Source organism: Moschus berezovskii, chromosome 28 (assembly GCF_049115385.1).
Source record: "Moschus berezovskii isolate FMDL1 chromosome 28, NW_MosBer_1.0, whole genome shotgun sequence".
In the NCBI taxonomy this organism is placed as follows: Eukaryota; Metazoa; Chordata; class Mammalia; order Artiodactyla; family Moschidae; genus Moschus; species Moschus berezovskii.
Genome location: NC_142487.1, coordinates 19,243,977 through 19,265,401, shown reverse-complemented (window position 1 = coordinate 19,265,401; position 21,425 = coordinate 19,243,977). Strand labels below are relative to the sequence as shown.

Sequence of the window (21,425 nt, the reverse complement as noted above, 5' to 3'; positions counted from 1 at the left end):
GGTAAAGCGGGGGAGGAGGGGTGGTCACACATGGACTCAAAGCATGAGAAGGAAGCCTTGTGGGAGCAAAGACCTAGGCTGATCAGATGTCTTCCCCCCTTGAGCCAGCCTGATGCCACCTAGAGTTTCAACTCTGTTCAAATGGATACACCTCTTAAACCCAGCCCACATTACAATGAAACAGTGAAGGAAAGGGAAAGAGAATGAAAGCTTGGGAAGGACAGTGTATGAAAGGAGAAGAGAGAGGGTAGACAAATTCTCCTACTTTATACTTGTGTTTAGGGCCCAAGCCAACGGGAGTATGAAGGGAAAAGCTGAGGAGATGGAAAGCATCGTGGCATTTTAGAGATGGTAGACATCAGCTAGCCCAGGACTTGTCAGCTTCAGCACTATTGACATTTGGGGCTGGATAGCTCTTCAGTGAGGAGGGAGGAGGCCTCTCCTGGGCCCTGGAGGCCAGCATCCCTGGCCCCTACTCAGTAGATGCCAGTAGCATCTGTCCTCAGACATTGCCAAATGTCCACGGAAGGGAAAAATGACCCTCGATGAGGACAACTGATCTACTCTCACTTCTCCGTTTTGCAGCTGAGGAAACTGAGGCCCTCATTGGGAAGACGTTTGTTTGCCCAAGAATGTGCAGAGTAAAGACAAGAATCTAGGTTCTCCCCAAAAATCTGATCATTCTATTTAAAAGGCCATGTTTATAGACAAAGATTTCTGCTATGTATTAACCTAACTCTAGAAAAAGCTGTATATTGTCAACCTGCTTATTTAACTTCTTTTTTTTTTTTTTTTTTGCAAAAGCAAGAATGGGGTTTATTTCTAGCTCGAGCTAGGGCTCATGCCTCCTCCAGCGCAGTGGAGTGGGACAAGAGCCCTGAGCCCAGCTTACAGCGGTTTTTATAGTCTCAGGTTACATAAGCACCTATTTCTGTTCAAAAGATCAAGCTGGCGGAAGCTCATTGGCCAATTCATGCACGCGCGGAAGCTCATTGGCCAGTTTATACGTGCGCGGGGTTTTTCTGGGGGATTTCCCTTTGTACTCTGATTGGCCCGACTTTTGGCGCCGGCGGGACTTTTCTAGGGAGGAGTTTCTTAATTTTGGCCACGGCGGGATCTTCTTAGGGAGGAGTTTCTGTGGACTTAGCCTCCACCCTCTCTCCAGGAAATCAAAACTTAGGCCTAAGAAAGGTCTCAGGCCTACCCTGGCTACTCAGATGTTAGGGCTCCTAACATCTCCCCCCTTTTCTGTTGTTCAAACGGAGGAATCTTCCTCCGTGGGTAGAGTTTGATCCAAGGATCTTTATACAGCCTTATTCAAAAACAATTTTAGGAATCTTTACTTAAAGACAATCTTATCTAAAATGGAGTAACTGGTTTTACGAGCAGCAAGCAAAGTACAGAAGCAAAAATGCATTACAGAAGCATTAAGTTCTACATTAGGTTACAGCGTCTAATCTGAAATCACACCCATAATATCATTTTTCAGGATATCTGGGAAATAGCTATTTCCCAGGATGTCTGAACCATAGCTACTCTATTTTGACTTTTAATAGTAAAATTTTTTTAATAGCCAAAGCAGATGTCACCATTAATGACGTCAGTGTTTTTCTAGGTATGAGAAGAGGCAAGAATTGGAACTCATAAAACCTTTTTCTGAAAAGATCTGACTATCTGAAGGCCTGTTCTGCCAGTTTTTTCAGAGCACAGAGTGCCTCATTCCTGATTTTCACCCTGAACTTCTTTCAGGGGGTGTTGCAGCAGCTTGCAATGGTCGTGACGTAATCTTTGTAGAGGCAGCTGGCAAGTACCAACTTCCAGTCAGCAGGGTCCCTTCATAGCCACATATCTGACCATGTGACACCATTTCATGGCCATTGTGTCCCGCGTTGCTGGGAAGGCTCATTCCCAGGTCTAGGGAAGCGATGGGCCACTCAGTGTGCTAAAATTGGACCAGGCCTTGCAAGTAGCAAAAGTCTCTGGACCACGTCTTACTAGCCTCCTGGTCCAGGAAAATATTCCCTCTTGTTGCTTTTTCTCATACCCAGAGTAACATTATTAATCTCATGTGGAACTGCATATCAGCATTATATCACAGGCTCAGTGAAACAAGTGACGTAGAAAATAATATAGCCATAGCTAGCAGTTAAGAGTAAAATAAGAATTATAAGTCAAGGACTTTTCTTAGGTAAAGCCTGGTATACCCCAAGTCACCTGACTTCATTTGTTAAATGACTATAGCCTGGTGTTAATCTCCTGGTTGTACATTATGAAGCATCTGACCTTTATCTGAAGATTGGTTACTGAGATAAGCCTTAGAAACTAACCTAGAGTGTCCTTTTTAATAACTTAATTAAATCTTTTAGCAGTATCACGTAACAAGGGACTGTTTAGCCGTGAGTCTTAGTAAACACTAGACATTAACAAAACTAGAAACTTAATTTAACAATTTACAAACTTAATATTCCATGATTTTTCATTATGGAGGCATTAACCCTGTAGCCAGGAAGGCTTTAACCCGTCAAATAAAAAATGAGGTTTGTCAGGGAGCTGAGAAAAGCCAAGCAGCCATCTTGGATTTCCCATAGCCCTGACTCTGATTTCCAGCTATTGTTTTTCATTTTCCAATTTAGAAGCAGACTTTTGCCATGGTTTAGGGACATTAGGATGGCACAAGTCTAACAGAGTTTTTGTATAAGCAGAATGAGCTTTTACATGTCTACAAACCCGACAATTGGATTAATTTCTAAAACTAGCATAGCATCAGGCCTATGGTAGAAAAGCATTTGATTTATATGCAGAGGTCAAGAAAACATTATAAATTATCATACGAATCAGGTCCAGCATCTTGGGCAAGCTGTCTACCTCTGATGTCGTCGTCTTCTCATCCTGGTGTAGTGTAGTTTCTTCTGAAAAAAGTCCTTCCATCCAGGTTGGAGACAGTCCCTTAAATTATGTCTTTTTCTAGTCCTGGTTGCAGGTCATGAGGCATCTGATCTTCATCCAAAGATAGATCACTGAGACAAGCTTCAGAAACAAACCTAGGGTGCTCTTTAAGAACTCAACCAAATCCTATATTAATATCACATAACAGCAAAGATCCATTCAGGAAATGAGTCTTAGTAGATACAGACTTCCATTAACAAACTGGGATTTAACACTCATTGAAACATTTTTTTTCCCTAAAATTACTCTCATTTTTACCAAATATAACCAAATTAAGACTTGTTTACAAAATAAATCTGTTCTCAATAAACTTGACCTGATTATTTATATAACCATAGACTTTTCTTTTCTTTTTTTTTTTTTTTTGCTGAAACTTTTATGGAGTCTCAAACTTAACTTTAAGACCTTTCAGGGTTAGAGAAAGTCATCTCAAAGGCTTATCACAGATTTTGCCTAACAGATGTGAGTGAATTCCTCCCTTTCTTAAGGTCTCCCAAACTGAGATTTCTGTACCTGTTAGTGAGATAACCTTCTTAGTTTATCTGATAAAGTTACTGGAAGCCTAAGAGTTTCCAGTCTCTGAAGGGGTCAGACAGAGAAAAATGTTAAATGCTTCAATTTGTCTATTAAATACCATTTTACCAAATTACTGTTAAGTCATAATTAAAACACAGATTCAAACCAGTAATTTTTCAGAAACCATAAAAGTTATAAGCATATTTGCCAGTTCATTCAGTCCTTTTGTTAACCTTTGTACAGTCATCAGGTTTCTCACTAGAATCTTTTAATTTCTTACCCAGTTCAGAAACTTGTATTTATCCAAAAGTCCTTTTTATAAATCTTCTGGAAGAGGAAGCATTTTCACAAGAAACTTGGTTAGTGCTGTGACAACACTTTAAGATAGTAAGCAGAATTACGGCAACATTTTACCTGAATGTATCAGAATTTATATATAAATTGTTTCTAGGATATCTGTATTAGTAACATTTACCATACAATATACCCGAGACTTATTATTCACTTGACAGTACTTCCCATGTAATTTAACATGGAAGTTGAACACAATTAGTGTAATATCTCCCTTTGGGATGTTTCAGGGGCCCTCTGAAGCATCCCAAAGTCAGCTAGAAGCCAAAAGTGCTTCATCAGATTGATTTAGGAAGTTTTGTCAACAAATATCAGAAAGGTTTAGAACACTCAGTCAGATGGGATTATAGGTCACTGAAACAATAGCTATTCACTCAGCCATAGTAACAATATAGGATTTCAGAGGCAAGTATAGAACAGACCATTTAAGAGGCAAATAATCTTAAATCTATTGTCAAATGCAGTTTAACATCTCAAGAAAACGTTTGTTTATACACAAAACTCTTTCCTTGGGGTCCACTTTCCACAAAACCATTTTATCACTTTCTGTACCCATTTGTTCTCCCATCCTGAAACAGCCAACTGTAAGTCAGACCTATTACCTTTTTCCTTCATAAAATGTCACTTCATTATTCATACCTTCTTTACTGAACACACACATCTTACTTCCCTTAAGCAAACAAGAATTGACCTTTATATTAGCATTCTATAGATTGATGAACATAAATACCAGTGATAACTTAAAAATTTTAGCAAACATCTCAGGATGTTTATTTAACTTCTATGCATAGTATATCATGCAAAATGCCAGGCTGGATGAATCACAAGCTGGAATCAAGATTGCCAGGATAAATATCAACAACCTCAGATATGCAGATGATACCACTCTAATGGCAGAAGGTGAAGAGGAACTAAAGAGCCCCTTGACGAGGGTGAAAGAGGAGAGTGAAACTGCTGGCTTGAAACTCAACATTCAGAAGACTAAGATCATGGCATCTGGTCCCATCACATCATGGCAAATAGATGGGGAAAAAATGGAAACAGTGTCAGATTTTTTTTTTTTCCCTTGGGCTCCAAAATCACTGGACTGTGTCTGCAGTCATGGGAGTCACAAAGAGTCAGACACGAGTTAGTGACTGAACAACAGCTCTAATGAAAAACAGTTTAAAAAAATAATAATAATCATGCACCAATGAGAACACATCAGGGTAAAGAGAACCATCCTTATATGTGAGAGGAACCCTGATACTGGGAGGGATTGGGGGCAGAGGAGAAGGGGACCTCAGAGGATGAGATGGCTGGATGGCATCACCGACTCGATGGGCATGAGGTTGAGTGAACTCCGGGAGTTGGTGATGGACAGGGAGGCCTGGCGTGCTGTGGTTCATGGGGTTGCAAAGAGTCGGACACGACTGAGCAACTGAACTGAACTGAACTGAACTAGACCAAGGTGCCCAAAAAGTTTTTACATTGGTGAGGGCACCATGAACCACCCACGGGAGCAGGAAAGTGTGTTGAGACAAAATACCTGGTTTAATTTTATTTGTATAAGACTCAGGAAAAAGTCTAGTTTCGAATACAAGTCAAGGAATATTAGCCTTTTAAAAGAAGGCAGTCTGTGACATTCTGTAACACAATAAATCTATGGACAGTGTGCTAGGCGAAATAAGGCAATCACGGAAAGCAAATTCTGCATGAAGTCCCCTGATAAGAAGTATCTAAACTGATCAAAATGGAGAGTAGAATGGGGTTTCCAGAGGCTGGGGGAAAGAGAGGGCACAGGAGTTGCTATAAAATGAATAGAGTTATAATCATGTCAGATGGAACAGTTCTGGAAATTCGAGTGCAATGAGAGTTAACAATACTGTACTGTATGCTTAAACTAGTTAATAGGGTATATTTTATGTTTTGTGTCTTTACCACAATTAAAAACACACACACAAATCAAGGACTGTTACTATTCTATCTCCCTGTTTCTTTCAGAGTAGGCTCCAATCTGGAAAAATTTCCTGTGTTTGATGGATGACAACCTGGGAAATGCTGGTCCTAAATCCCAGCCCTCATTTAGAAAGCTCAAGTAACCACAAAGTTGCAGAACACAAAACGACTTTTAAATCCAGCGCTAATTATCACCAAAGACCCATATTTCCAAGTACCAAGGAAAATCTCCCTTCTTAAATACAGCTGTATTTTTATAAATGGCACAGAAAGTTAATGCCTGGAGATCATACTGGACAAATCCTTCTCTTTAGAGATAAGGGCCCTAAGGCAATACCAAGAAGTTGCGATTTTGCCCAAGGTCACCCAGACTGTTAGTGATAAAACCCTGCACGCAAACCCAGACTCCCGCGCCCTCATCCAAGAACTTCTCTATTTTACCAAACTGCTCTCCTGCTACTCTGAGGACCCCAAATCTACCCCTCCATTACCATGAGATGCTCAGTCCAGGGAGGAATAGATGAGAGACTTCGAAAAGGAAACCACGGAAGAATGTCAAAGAAGAGAGATGTGATGAAAAATAAATGAAAACTGTGAAATAAAAAAAGAAAGAACGTTCAGAAGGCTAGAAAAGAAAAATCCCAGAGAATGAGAAACGGGCCCCAAAAAGACCTTCACAAAGATAAGCTGCTGGTTATTCTTGCTGCCCTGAGGAGTGTCTGAACTGCTGCCAGAATTGCTTCTGACCTAAATGGAGAATAAAAACTATTTTCCTTATCTATTGAGAGTAAAATCAAATTTCATGTTAGGAAGCACTGGTTTGGATGCGGTGAGTTGAAGTTTTAAGAAATAAGAGTGTTATTAGCCACCCCTAGCCAACCCAAGGCACTCAAAAAATGCTTATTTTTTAAAAAAAATATCTAGATTTTAACAACCCATATTGGAGTCACACTGTACGAGGAGTTCATTATTTTCATCTGCTTCTAAATAAATGTCCTGCTCTCTCCTGCCTTCCCCCTCGGGAACACATTCACGCCATGCTTCCTTTAGCTCTGTGCCTTTACACGCGCACACACGTGCAGGTGCACACACACACACCAATTCTTAACTCCCTCTTTCCCCTCATTCCCCTTCATTTATCCTTCAGGTTGAAATACACCGTAGAAAAAACCTTGTGTCCACCCTCACATCTATTTACTTAAGCGGTGTATATATCAGTCATTCGGCTTTTGGCTACAGGGAAGTGCAAACCCAAATGAAAGTAGCTTTGAACAATAAGTACATTTATTTTCCCCATAACAAGAAGTCCCAAGGTAGCACCACTCAAAGCACAATAAACATTTGTTGATTTGAGTTACCCCGCAGCACGTACTCTGCAGAGAATTAATAACTCACATGTACTGTGGTCCTGAGGGCTTGTCACCCAGCAGGGAGAACTGTGTCCCCAACCCTAAAACAAGGTAGCATGACACACACCAAGGGATTGGTGTGGACGATGCACACTCCTGCAAGTGCTAAAAGGGAGGAGAACTCTAAGACCCCAGAGAACGGACAAGGCTGCCTCACAGGACAGGAACACAGGTGAGGTTTCTAAGGATGGGAAGGATTTTGGTAAGTGGAGATATTGACATGAAGAAGCACTCAAGGTGGAGGGAATCGTTGGAAGCAGCAGAGAAAGTGAATTTTTGGAAGCTTGCAGGTAAATATGATCGGAGTAAAGAGTTTGTTCCTCCAGACTTAAAGGTGAGAGACGGTAATGTCCACTTCCAATCATGACGACTAGGGCCAAAACAAGTGAGAATGCCTCAGTTCAGTTCAGTTCAGTTGCTCAGCTCTTTGCAACCCATGAACTGCAGCACACTAGGCTTCCCTGTCTATCACCAACTCCCACAGCTTGCTCAAACTCATGTCCATCGAGTTGGTGATGCCATCCAACCATCTCATCCTCTGTCGTCCCCTTCTCCTCCTCCCTTCAATCTTTCCCGGCATCAGGGTCTTTTCTAATGAGTCAGTTCTTCACATCAGGTGGTCAAAGTATCGGAGCTTCAGCTTCAGCATCAGTCCTTCCAATGAATATTCAGGATTGATTTCCTTTAGAATTGACTGATTGGATCTCCTTGCAGTCCACGGGACTCTCAAGAGTCTTCTCCAACACCACAATGCAAAGTATCAATTCTTTGGTGCTCTGCTTTCTTTATGGTCCAACTCTCACATCCATACATGATACTGAAAAAACCATAGCTTTGACTAGACAGACCTTTGTCGACAAAGTCCTGTGGAATTTCAAAGGCCATCCCCTCAAGTGGGGGCTTCCCTGATAGCTCAGTTGGTAAAGAATCCACCTGCAATGCAGGAGACCCAATATAGTTCGATTCCTGGGTTGGGAAGATGGGCTGGAGAAGGGATAGGCTACCCATTCCAGGTTCCCTTGTGGCTCAGCTGGTAAAGAATACACCTGAAATGCAGGAGACCTGGGTTTGATCCCTGGATTGGGAAGATCCCCTAGAGAAGGGAACAGCTACCCACTCCAGCATTCTGGCCTGGAGAATTCCATGGAGTGTATTGTCCATGGGGTCGCAAAGAGTCGGACAAAAGTGAGCAACTTTCACTTTCACTTTCCCCTCAAGTGGTCCAAGGAGGCCCAGTTGAGTGGACAGGCAGAATATCTCCAAGAGGAAGTTGAATTCCTTATGGTGGAGACCCTGGCTCCATCAAATCTGAGTTGCTAGGTTAAAAGATCAGGTTGAAGTGGACACTTTTGGGAACTCCTAAGGGAATCAACCTGAAAACATTTAACTGCATTGTTCAGGAATAACCAGTGTGCACGTACTTGGCAAAGAGTTGGGAACTAGATTCCGTTCCGTTCTGTCGCTCAGTCATGTCTGACTATTTGCGACCCCATGGACTGTAGCCTACCAGGCTTCTCCGTCCATGGGATAGATTACAGGCCCAGTTTTTCCATTAACTATCTGCAGCTCCTGAGGTCACTCCCCACTCCCATCCCCAGCCTCGGTTTCCTCTTCTTTAAAATGGGATCACAGGACTAAAGGCACTCTGCACCACTCCCTCCTCCAACAATCCAAGAATGGCTCTATGTATGGATGTTTATTTAGGCAAATGCGGTCCACACGCCTCACAAGCAAGGAAGCGGGCGATCGGGGCTGAATCACTCCCCTGACTGTCACCAGCTGAGTGGTGCCGCAGTTTTTCTCCCAAACATCTGCTCCATCTTCAGTAATATCTATCCTTCCAACCACAATGGGGTTTATTATCATTAATGGTAATTATTGTTGTTGAAGTGCCAGAGAACTTTCATCTCGTCCCAATATTTTGTTTCTGCCTCACATCAAATCTCTTCTGCCTAACACATTTCTATTTTCTTTTTTTTAGAAAGTAGAAGAAAGGGCATGATTGCTGGTAGGGATATTTGGGTACTTAGTTCAATTCCGTGTGATTTTAGGTAAGTCCCTTCCCCCCATCTAGCTTCAGAGTGAGTAGAATAGATCAATGAAGCCTGTGGTTTTTAACCATGAGTGAACCTCAAAATGATTATGAGACTTTTTCAAAAGGCAGATCCACGAACCCCAGTCCAGACCTGGAGGATCTGTATGTCCAGGAGTGGATCTAGCAATGTATATTTTGAAAACTCCACCCAGGAATTCTGATGGGCTCTCTAAATTATCTTTATTGATTTGGTCAACAGATACTTATTTACAGCCTACCGAATACATAGTAGGACTATTTATTAATAAATTAGGGCTAATGCTGAAATGTCTAAAGAATACAGAGATAGAAGATTTTATTTCTGTCTTTAAGGAGTCCAGAAAATGGTGAGGAAAGACAAACATGAAAACAGACACAGTCTAAAGAGGATCAGACTTCAAAGACGGAGCACTGATGTTACAGGAGCATACGTGAGGGACGCCAGGTCAGGCTAAGGTGATCGGAAGTCTTCCCTGAGGAGGCAGCCTTGAATTAAGCTTCAAAGGACAATCAGAGGTTCGAAGAAGTAGGGACTTCCCTGGTTTTCCAGTAGTTAAAACTCCTCACTGCCAATACAGGGGGGCATGGCTTCAGGGGCACAGGTTCGATCCCTGGTTAGGGGAGCTGAGGTCCCACATGCTGCACAGTGTGGCCAAAGAAATTTTTTTTAAAAAAGAGAGATTTCAGGTAGGTGGAAAGATCCAGAGTTCAGAAGAGTAGTTCTTACAGGTAAATTACAGAGACTTAGTGGGAGGCAAAGGAGGGAATAAAAGCTACAGAAATGCCCCACTTCTAACACTCCTAGCATCCGTACAAGCAGGCACCGCCACCCCCATCTCCTCCTGACCTGCAGTGTCAGCCCAGGGGACTCACAAACCAGACTGGCTGCAGGAGGCCTGGGGAGAGAATTTGGGGAAGGAGAAGAAATCACCAAGGGAAGAACCAGATGAACGCGATGGGCTGATACTGTGAGCTCTTGCTGGAAATACATGCAGTCCCCCTAGAGAATCAGTAACTCCAGGGGAAAGATGACTGGGCTTCGCAGCCAGATCTGGTGTCTTCCCCACCAGCCTCCTGACTCAGTCCTCAGGCTGCACTTGACCTTGGCATGAAGTCTCCTCCCAGCCCCTTCTCCCTCAAGGTTGACCCTGGAAGGGCAACCTGACCTCAGATCTCTTGACAGGCACACTGTGTGCAGGGAAGGGGGCCAGTCCCGCAGTTTACCTGCATCCTATGAGGGTGGTGTTTCTTGGAACCCCTTGGAAGCTGGATCTGTTTAGGTTGTGCTGAGTGATTTTTTTCCCTCCTGAGAAGCAAACTGATTTCCTCCTGGTTCATAGGTCTGCCCTCTGTAGTGACTAAGGTCTGTGGGTTAGTTACATTGGCTTCCATTGTTGAACACAGCTTCAAAATCCTGCTGCTCTGTGGCTAATGTTCTGTCTGACCAGCCCCATCTAGCACTCAGGCCCCTCACAGTGAAGGCTCTCCTATCTTATCACAGGCAGCCTAGAGCAACAATTAGTTTTGGAGTTTCAACTAAGATAGGCTTCTTGGAGTCAGTTTACAGTCTCCTCGTCTCTCCAAAATTAAAAAAAAAGAATTTAGAGGAAACATATTTCCTGTGGGCCAACATTCATCTCTTCCAGAGCTTCAAATACTCGTTAGACACCACTGTTTGCCGGGTAGCCAGTGTATAGATGCTTAAGATCAGAGCAAATACAGAGATAAACCTGCTGTGATCAGTGTCCACAGCCCTCAGGTTACAACCTACAGAGGGAGGCAGCAGTACCCTTTGTGGTCTACACTCTGGTTCTCTTGAAAGAAAGGCTTTATTCCAGGAAGAAAATCTATACAAGTTGCATAGGGTTAAAGTGAAAGTGTTAGCTTCTCAGTCGTGTTTGACTCTTTCTGCAATCGCATGGACTGTAGCCAGCCAGGCCCCTCTGTCCATGGAATTTTCCAGGAAAGAATACTGGAGTGGATTGCCATTCCCTTCTCCAAGGGATCTTCCCAACTCAGAGACTGAACCTGGGTCTGCAATGGCAGGCGGATTCTTTACCACCTGAGCCAGCCAGGGAAGCCTTGCATAAGGTAGACCAGTACTCAACTGGAAGGGATCTTGCCCTCACCCCATGGGATATTTGGCAATGCCTGAAAATATTTTTGGTTGTCACAACTAGAGAGGGAACTCTACTGGTATGGGTCGGAGGTGCTGTTAAACATTCTACAATACACAGGAACCACTACCTCCCACAGCAAAGAATTATCTGGTCCAAAATGTCAGTAAGGCCAAGACTGAGAGCCTGGGGTAGACTGTGTAAGGAAAGGATGGTTCTCTTCCCTCTGCGGCTGGAAGTTGGTTCCTCTGGTAACCTGTTTTTGTGAAGGCTGACAGTTGTCCCCTTCTCCTCACAAGTCTAGAGACCAGCTAGTCCAGTCCCATCATTTACAGATGAGAAAACGTGAGGCTCTGAGAGCAAAGTGATCTCCCTGAAGAACTCAAGTTAGCAGAGTAGAACCTGCCCCCGAGGTCATAGCCCCCACATGTGTGTCCATCCGCTAGACCCAGCTCCTCCACAGCACCTCATTTCCAGCCAGACTGTTAGTGCCACAAGTTACAAAATAAAGCTTCTATTGGAAAGGACTTTCTTGTCTCCAAAAATCCTGGGTCTTTCAAGAAGGGTGTGTGTGTGTGTGTCTGAGAAGGGCACTGGGAAGGAAGGGTTTGAATCCAGCTTTTTGAAATGAGACAGTGAAGCAGCAGCTGCTCAGGACAGTGGCATTGAGACCAGATGGACAAGTAAGAGACTGTGTTGGATGGACCTAGTGGCTACCACACAGAGCCACCCAAGTCCAGCGGAGAAAGACAAACATGTGATACCACCTACATGAGAAATCTAAAAAATAATACAAGTCAACTTATATGCAAGACAGAAACAGACTCACAGGCATAGAAAACAAACTTATGGTCACCAAAGGGAAAAGGCAAGGAGGAGGGATAAATTAGGAGCATGGGATTAATAGAAACACACTGCTGCTGCTGCTGCTGCTAAGTCATTTCAGTCGTGTCTGACTCTGTGCAACCCCATAGACGGCAGCCCACCAGGCCCCCCCGTCCCTGGGATTCTCCAGGCAAGAACACTGGAGTGGGTTGCCATTTCCTTCTCCAATGCATGAAAGTGAAAAGTGAAAGTGAAGTCACTCAGTCGTGTCCGACTCTTCGCAACCCCATGGACTGCAGCCTACCAGGCTCCTCCACCCATGGGATTCTCCAGGCAAGAGTACTGGAGTGGGGTGCCATCACCTTACTATACATAAAATAGATAAACAAGGACCTGCTGTATAGCAGAAGCAGCTACACTCAATATCTTGCAATAACCTATAATGAGAAAGAATCTGAAGTTGTACACCTGAAACCACCACAAGGTTATAAATCAATAGTTAAATAAAAATAAAATGAAGTGGAAAATGAAGTAAAGACAGGTAACAGTGGAACTAAGAGACCAAAGACAGAAATACAAGCAAAAGTTAATTCAACTTTAAGAGACTGTTTGGTCCATTGTCCAGGCAAAACCATAGAACAGGGCTTAGAGGAAGGGGCAGGTTATATTAAGGGAGGGTCTGATGGAGCCATGGTTAAGGCCTGGGCATATCTGTACGTGTAGCTGGCCTTTCGGAATGTTCAGCACAGAGTGAGCCTCTTGTGCACTGCAAGGTTCAGGGACCCTTAAACAATGATCTAGGGGCAGCCCCTGACTTGATAGATCCTTTTGAGGTGAGGAGGCCTTTTGGGACCACATGGTATAAGGGACCTACCTATGCATAGATCTGATGTCCTGGCTTGCCTGACAGATGCAAGACTGATTGCGAGGAGAACAAAGAGGCTCCTGAGAGAATAATCCCGGTAAGGGAGGGAGGCGTCTGGGAAGGAGGAGCACGCCAGTGCAGGCAGGAGAGGGAGTGAGTGCAGAGTGGAGTGATGGGTTCTCTACCATGCAACACCCTTCCGCATCCTTCTCCACTCCCTGCTCAGCCTTCGACCCCAGCACACCAGTGCCTTAGGAAGAGGAAGTCGGAAGGGTAAACCTCAAGACCTGAGTCATTCTGGGCTACAGCCCCTGTGCTAGGGGCCCGTGCAGTGGTTTCTCCCCTCCCACTCATCTCCCTGAAAATAGATCCGGACAGTTTGCAGAGGAAGACATTTTTTAATAGGCTGAGAGAAAGGTGTACATGAACTGGAGAGACATAGTGGCAAGCCCCAGAAAGCAACCGAGAGCTAACCCCGGAAGTCAGGATCTGGTTAGTGCCGCCACTGGGGCAATGGACAGCACGCACTTTAGGGCAAAGGAGAGACAGAGTTCTCACTCCTCCAACGCCCTCCTCCGTCTTCCTCCATCTCCACCTGTTGTCCTTGAGGAGTTTATGTACCTTCTCTGAGCTTCAGTTTCTTCCTCCTTAAAATAGAGTTCTTGTAAAGACTTAAAGGGGGCTTCCCTGGTAGCTCAAGGGGTACAGAATCCGCTTGTAACGCAGGAAATGTGGGTTCGATGCCTGGGTCAGGAAGATCCTCAGGAGAAGGGAATGGCAAACTCATTCCAGTATTCTTGCCTGCAGAATTTCATGGACAGAGGAGCCTAGAGGGCTACAGTCCTGGGGTCTCAAAGAATCAGATAGGACTGAGTCTCACACACATACACACACACACACACATACACACACTTAAAGAGAGAATTCCTGCAAAACACTTAACACTCAGCACAACTGCTATAGACTAAATATGTGTGTCCATCTCCACCCTCTCTACCACCAAAATTCACATGTTGAAACCTAATCACCAATGAGCTGGTATTAGGAGGTGGTGACTTTGGAAGAGAATAGGTAATAAGGATGGAGCCCTCATAATTGGGATTAGTGCCTTCATAAAGGGCACTGGTGGCTCAGACAGTAAAGAATCTGCCTGCAATGCAGGAGACCAGGGTTTGATCACTGGGTTGGGAGGATCCCCTGGAGAAGGGAATGGCAACCCACTCCAGTATTCTTACCTGGAGAATCCCATGGACAGAGGAGCCTGGCAGACTATAGTTTATGGGCTCAAAAAGAGACTTCAGAGACTTCCTTTACCCTTTCTGCTGTGTAAGGACTCAGGGGAAAGACAGCCATCTATGAACCAGGAAATGGGCCCTTGGCAGACATCAAATCAGTTGATGCCTGATCTTGGATTTTTCCAGCTTCTAGAATTGTGAGAAATAAACTTTGGTCATTTATAAGCTACCTGATCTATGGTATTTTGTTATAGCAGCAACTGATCAAGACAACAGTGCTGAGTAGATGTGGCACACTCTCAAAGAAGGGACAAAGGTCATCACTGCAGGGAGCTATTCAGAGCGTCAGTTGCATTGAGAGTGGGTGACCAGAGTCAGGCTAGGAAAGAATGGACTCCAGATGGGCCTGGATGACAAACAGGCAGCCAAGAAATTCAGAGGTAAATGTTGGGTTAGTGCAACAGAGGCCAGGACTGGGCTGCGACTGTGGCGTCCACAGATCGGCTGGTGATGCTAGTGAGGGAGAAGGGACTGCATCAGCAGAGGATGGTAGAAAGGCCAGGGGAGGCCAAGATATCCTCCGTGCAGGGAGAGCTCCTTCAGAGCCACAAGAAGAGGGTACGTGTGGTCCATCGATTCAGTAAACATCATCAAGAGGAAGGAAAGCTAAGGTCCAGCCCAACGAGAGGAAGCTACTGACTCAGCTGACTTACGGACAAACTGGATCTTGTCAAGGATTCACAAGACTGGGGAGCATTAAGAATGTGAATTTTTTTACAAAGTTTTTTTTTTAATTATTTATTTATTTGGCTGCACTGGGCTTTAGTTGTGGCAAGCAGGATCTTTGATCTTTGTTGTGGCATGCAGGATTTTTAGTTGTGGCATGCGAACTCTTTGTTGTGGCCTGTGGGAGCTAGGTCCCCCACCAGGAATCAAACCTGAGCCCCCTGCAGCGGGAACTCAGAGTCTTAGCCACTGGACCACCAGGAAAGACCAAGAATGTCTTAAATGTCTTAAAATGTCTCTTGAACATATGAAAAGACGTTCAGTCACACTGTAAAAAGAAAAGTTCAACAAGCCATGATTTCTCTATCAGAAAGACAAAAAATAAGTTTAAACATGAGAACCACCCTGTACATTGTGGGAGGTTAATCTCAGTATATCTCTATGGAAGATTGTTTGCACTATCTATCAAAACTACAAATGCACACACCCTTGGACCCAACAATTCCTTTTTTTAGGAATGTATTCTCTAGTGGTACTTGTTACATATGTGTAAAATGATCTACACAGAAAGTTGTTCACTGCAGCATGGTTTCTCAGAAATAATTTTTTTAAAAAGAAAACTAAATTTTGAGTAAATAAGTAACAGCCATTAAAATAGTGACACTTTGTACCCTTTGACCATCACCTCTCTGTTTCCCCCTGTACCGAGCCCTCGTGATGACCTCTCTGCTCTCTGCTTCTGTAAGTTTAACTACGTCATATGCCACCTATAAGTGAGATCATACATATTTGTCTTTCTGTGTTTGGCTTATTTCACTTAGCATAACATCATCCAGATCCATCCATGCTGTCACAAATGGTGGGATTTCCTTTCTTCTTAAGGTTCTGTGTAATTCTTGACTAAAAAGCCATTTTAGTGGCTTTGCTTCTTTTTTATGAAGAAGGAAATGGCAACCCACTCCAGTATTCTTGCCTGGAGAATTCCATGGATAGAAGAGCCTGGAAGGCTACAGTCCATAGTGTTGCCAAGAGTCCGACACGATTGAGAGACTATCACTCACTCACTCACTCTTTTTTTAACCAAATACATTTGTCTTTTTATTTTCCTTAATACCCTTTCCTTCTTCCTTACACTGCTATCCACCCAGATCAAGTTTTCGATTTGCAGAGACTGTAGAATTCTGTGGTTAACATGCTCTGTGGGAGACAAAAATACTGGTGAGACATGGATACAGGGAAGCAGTAACCAAGATTCAAAAGAATTCCTTGGTGGTCCAGTGGTTAAGAAGACTCCATGCTGTCACTGTCTAAGAGGAGGGTTCAATCCCTGGTCAGTGAACTAAGGTCCTCCAAGCCGTGGGACATGGCCAAAGAAGATTTAAAAACATACAGTCTACAGAGCATCTCTAGAGAGGCACCGGAGTAGGGGTAGGGGAGAACCCAACCCAACCCTGACTCGGAATCGCAGAGTGAAGATACACAACAGCAAATCATCAGGGAGACATTCCATTTGGCATCTAAGAGAGATGAAAATGTTTGTAATTTCCTAGAAGGAGGATTATTAATCGGAGGATCTGACGACAAACTGATTTATAGACATTATGCAACATTATAGTTTGTCTTCTGTGTGGCTTCTTCAGAAAGTGAACTTGGCATTTTAGATCTAATTCAAGTATTTGTGGAAACATTAGACAAGTGTTTCGAAAACGTCTGTGAACTAGATTTAATTTTCCCTGTAGGCAAGGTTCACAATATTCTTGCAGAAATGGTGAGGGGGGAATGGTATTGGAGACTGACATGAATGAGATTATTACATAAATTGATGCACAAAATAAACTGGAGAAATCTGAGCCTGGCTTAGCAGGAGCTCCAGCCCGTGCTGTATCAGTTATAAAGAATATGAATCTTCCTGAAATCCCAAGAAATATTGACTTTGGTGACATCAGTATAAAAGTGCCAAACCTGCCCTCTTAAGTAAAAAATTTAAAAGGCCACTCCCAGGTAAAATCCAGGGGGAAAAAATCATCTAAGTTTACCATGCAGTTGCTTACCAAAAATAGAGGAGGAGAGTCTTAACTTTTACTCTTGGATTTAAGTCAAGGATGGGCTTCCCTGGTGGCTCAGAGGTTAAAGCGTCTGCCTGCAATGCAGGAGACCTGGGTTCAATCCCTGGGTCGGGAAGATCCCCTGGAGAAGGAAATGGCAACCTACTCCAGTATTCTTGCCTGGAGAATCCCGTGGACAGTGGAGCCTGATGGGCTACAGTCCACAGGGTCGCAAAGAGTTGGACATGACTGAGCAACTTCACTTCACTGTATGTTGCTGCTGCTGCTAAGTCATAGACATATGTAAAATCAGTATGGAAGTTCAATGTTGTTTTTCTTGCTCAGTGGTTTTGAAGAAATTAGGTAGTTTCAGTGTGATTTTTTTTCTTTATTTTCTAAACTGCATTCCTGTGGCCACCTAAGGTATGCCTCTATGTATTGGCTATTACAGTATTTTGAAAAGTTTTGAGGACATTTCTTTAAATTGTGTACAACCCAAAATGCTTGTGTTTTGTATGGATCGCAAGTGCAGCATTCCTTAATAATGTCTGTTATTTGTCACAATAATTGTTATTTAAAGAACGAAGTATGTATTGCATGAAAAACATTATGACCTTTTGCTCTTAGTTTAAATAAACTCCAAGGTAACTGGACTTATAAAGCAAAAACAAAAATACAATCTACAGAATGCCAACACCTCAGGTGTGCTGGCACACACAGTGGGAAAGGAAAGGATCCAGGCCGTGTTCCATTTGTGATTACAAATCTACCGGCTGGACTGGAGGAGGACCAAAGTAACCAGAAACATTGATGATCAGGCTAATTTTCAGGGATAAGTCCTCAGATGGGAGTCAACCTTCCAGGAAACACCTGGCTAATCCATGTAATGAACAGTCACTTAAGGATCTTGAATACCAATGGAGTCAGGCTAGTTGGAAATAGCATCTGTCTCCATTCTTCTCATTTACAACACTGGTGAGAAACGGGGGCTTTAAGGAAAAAATAAACAAAACAGGGAAAGAGAAGAGACGTCATGAATTGCCTTCAGTTCTCAGGCTACTGCTCTTCTCTTGCCACCCCTTTCCACCCAAAGAATTAGCCCTTTGCTATTTTGCTGGTCACTTCTATCCTGATGACTCCTATAACCTTCTTTCCTAAGCACATGTCTAAAGATGAGAATGTCACCTGCCATATCTAGAAACAAAAGAGGTTACTGCCATCAAACCCTCAGCCACTGTAGCCTCAGCCCTCCCCCACCACTGTGAACCCCCCAGGAGATTCAGGATGGACAAAACAGAATACTGGCCCCAGATAAGTTTAGGTGCCTATCAGAGGAATAATCTCAATGAACCCAGATGCTTGCATCTTCGCATACATAAGAAAGTGCTAAAATCATTGACTTGAAATGTCTGGCTTTTCTTTCATTAACAGTAATCTTTCGATGTTCCAACTACCTGGTTTTTGTTGCAAAAATTCCTTTATATCCTGATTTCTCCCTTAATCTTTGGCGCAGTCCCTCAGAGCTACCGGAGAGATGGCCACCTGGGCTTAAGTCTTCAGACAGTTTCCCAAATAAAACACAATTCCCGGACTACCCTGGTAGTCCAGTGGTTGAGAATCGTCTGCCTGCCGAACCAAGGGGCATGTTCGACCCCCAGGGTCCAGCAAGATCCCATATACCGTGGGGCAACGAAGCGCATACACCCCAACCACTAGCCCAGAGCCTGTGCTCTGCAACAAGGGAAGCCACAGCAGTGAGAAGCTCAGACATGCCAACCGGAGAGCACCTCTGCTCGCTACGACTAGAAAAAGCCCGAGCACAGCGATGAAGATCCAGCACAGTCAAAAATAAATCAATAAATTATTTTTTTAAGCCTAATTCTCAACTTTAAGGTGTGCAGTTTTGTTCTGTTTTGTTTTTTCAGTTGACACAAGTCTCTGCATAGGAAATATTTCTGCGTGAATTGCACTGTTAACCTTAAAATGAATGTTTTCTTTTAAAAAAAACACATTCTCTTCTCCCACAGTAATTTCCTTTCCAAGTTTTTTTGATGTCCATCAATTTTCATTATTTTCCTCTCCATTTTCTCCCAAGCACTTAGGTTTACCATTAGAGTCTTAACAATCGCAATAACCTCCTACATGATTCTCTGCCTCCGATCCCTCCTACCCTCTGGTGTCCTGTATGGGAGGAATGACTTTCCCTCGATCCTGCTAGTTTCATTAGGGGAATCTACTAAATAAACTGACAACAGGCAGACTAATAGGAGAAAAAGATATAAATATATTAATTCTTAATATTATGTGCATGAGGACATCACGTGGAGGCGGGGAGTGACTATTCAAAGAAACAGTGAGATTCAAGAGCTTTATATCATCTTAATAGCAAAAGGGGAGGGAGAATGCAGGCAATTTAAAGGAGAGCAAATGATGTTTAAGAAAGATAAATGGGCCCTTCGAAGAATAGATGAGAGGTATGATCGTTGTCTTTGTCCAATTGCTAAGTCATGTCCAATTCTTTGCGACCCCACAGACTGCAGCATGCCAGGCTTCCCTATCCTTCACTGTCTCCCAGAGTTGGCTCAAACTCGTGTCCATTAAGTCAACGATGCCATCCAACCATCTCATCCTCTGTCACCCCCTTCTCCTCCTGCCCTCAATCTTTCCCAGCATCAGGGTCTCTTCCAATGAGTTGGCTCTTCACATCAGATGGCCAAAGTAACGGAGCTTCAGCTTCAGCATCAGTCCTTCCAATGAATATTCAAGGTTAATTTCCTTTAGGATTGACTGGTTTGCTCTCCTTGCAGTCCACGGGACTCTCAAGAGTCGTCTCCAGCACTGCAACTCAAAAGCATCAATTCTTCGGTGCTCAGCCTTCTTTATGGTCCAATGCTCACATCTGTACATGACTACTGGAAAGACCATAGCTTTGACTACACAGACCTTTGTTGGCAAATAATGTCTCTGCTTTTTAGTATGCTGTCTAAGTTTGTCATAGCTTTTCTTCCAAGGAGCAAGTGTCTTTAAATTTCACGGCTGCAGTCACCGTCCACAGTGATTTTGGAACCGAAGAAAAGGAAGTCTCTCCCTGTTTCCACTTCTTCCCCTTCTATTTGCTATGAAGTGATGGGAAGTATGGTAGTTTGTGATAAAGTTTGTCTGGGTATGGTGTCAACTTCTTGTTTCCTTTCTTGCAATTACTTAATCTTCCCTGGAGGACAAAACTCCCCGCAGGGGATCTATCACTATTGAGTTTCTCTTGGAGGATCTGTCTTGAGGTAGATAAGAGGAGTTCAGAGTAAACCTCTCCCTGCATTTGACATTTTTCAAGTACCCTCAGCTCAAAATAATCAATACACCAAAGAGGCCTATTTGGCTGCTCAATGTCCTGAAATCCTTTAGCTCCCTCCACACAGACATTAATCCTCAGAAACCTTCATTAGCTTCCTAATGGCCTGTACACTGAGTTCCAAAATACTTGCCATGTTATTAAAGGTACGCATGAATGTGCTCAGAACCTCCTTCCCCTCTAGCCTTATTTCTCAGGTTTTAAGCAAGGTTTCTCAGTATCAGCGTTATTGACACTTTGGACCTGATGGTTTGGGAACTGTCCTGTGTATGTCCTTGAACTTTTAGCAACATCCCTGGCTTCGACCCACTACGTGCCAGTAGCACTTCCCACCCCGATTACAACAACTAACCATGTCTCCAGACACTGAGAAATGTCCCCAGGGAGGGCAGAATCACCCAGCTGAGAGCCACCACTCTACAGGAAATTCAGGTCAATTCATCCTTCTCCCATTAAAGTACAATTTTTAAGGCGTTTGTTTACTCACTCATTCACGCACATGTGTGTTGGTTTCACTATGTGGCTTCCCCTTCTAGAATACCCCAAAAGGCTTTAAACCTTGGGGAAACGGGGTTCTTAGCTTTAAGAAAGATACAGATCAGATCATCTCTTATTCTGGCCAACAAAGGCCTCAAACATGCAGACCCAGCCTTATCTGCCTCATCTCACATCAGTTCACCCTCACACCCTTTACTTCAGGCAAACAGTTCTCAAATACACAGTGTCCCAGCTTCCGCCTCCCCACAGGTCATTCCCTCTGCCTTCATGGGGGGTCCATGGATTTTCCTGGTCCTGATCACTCAGGGTTCTCAGCACCAACACTGAACCACCTATGGCCCCATGTACACCTCCATCCACATTCCTAGCACACAGTTAGAACTGTATATTTGTTTCTCTGACACTCCAAACAGACCATGAATAACTTAAGGAATAATACTTATCATTGGTGTGATCCTTACTGTTTCTACAAAGCCAGGCACAGAACATATGGTATAAAGTCATAATAAAGATAGCTAACATGTTGCTGCT

At 43.6% G+C, this 21,425-nt stretch overlaps 1 pseudogene; it reads left to right on the top strand.

The window, feature by feature from the left end:
• The first annotated feature begins 7,246 nt into the window (after window positions 1–7,246).
• Window positions 7,247–16,976, top strand: LOC129549637 (AP-3 complex subunit sigma-1-like; annotated as a pseudogene).
• Window positions 16,977–21,425: the final 4,449 nt, after the last annotated feature.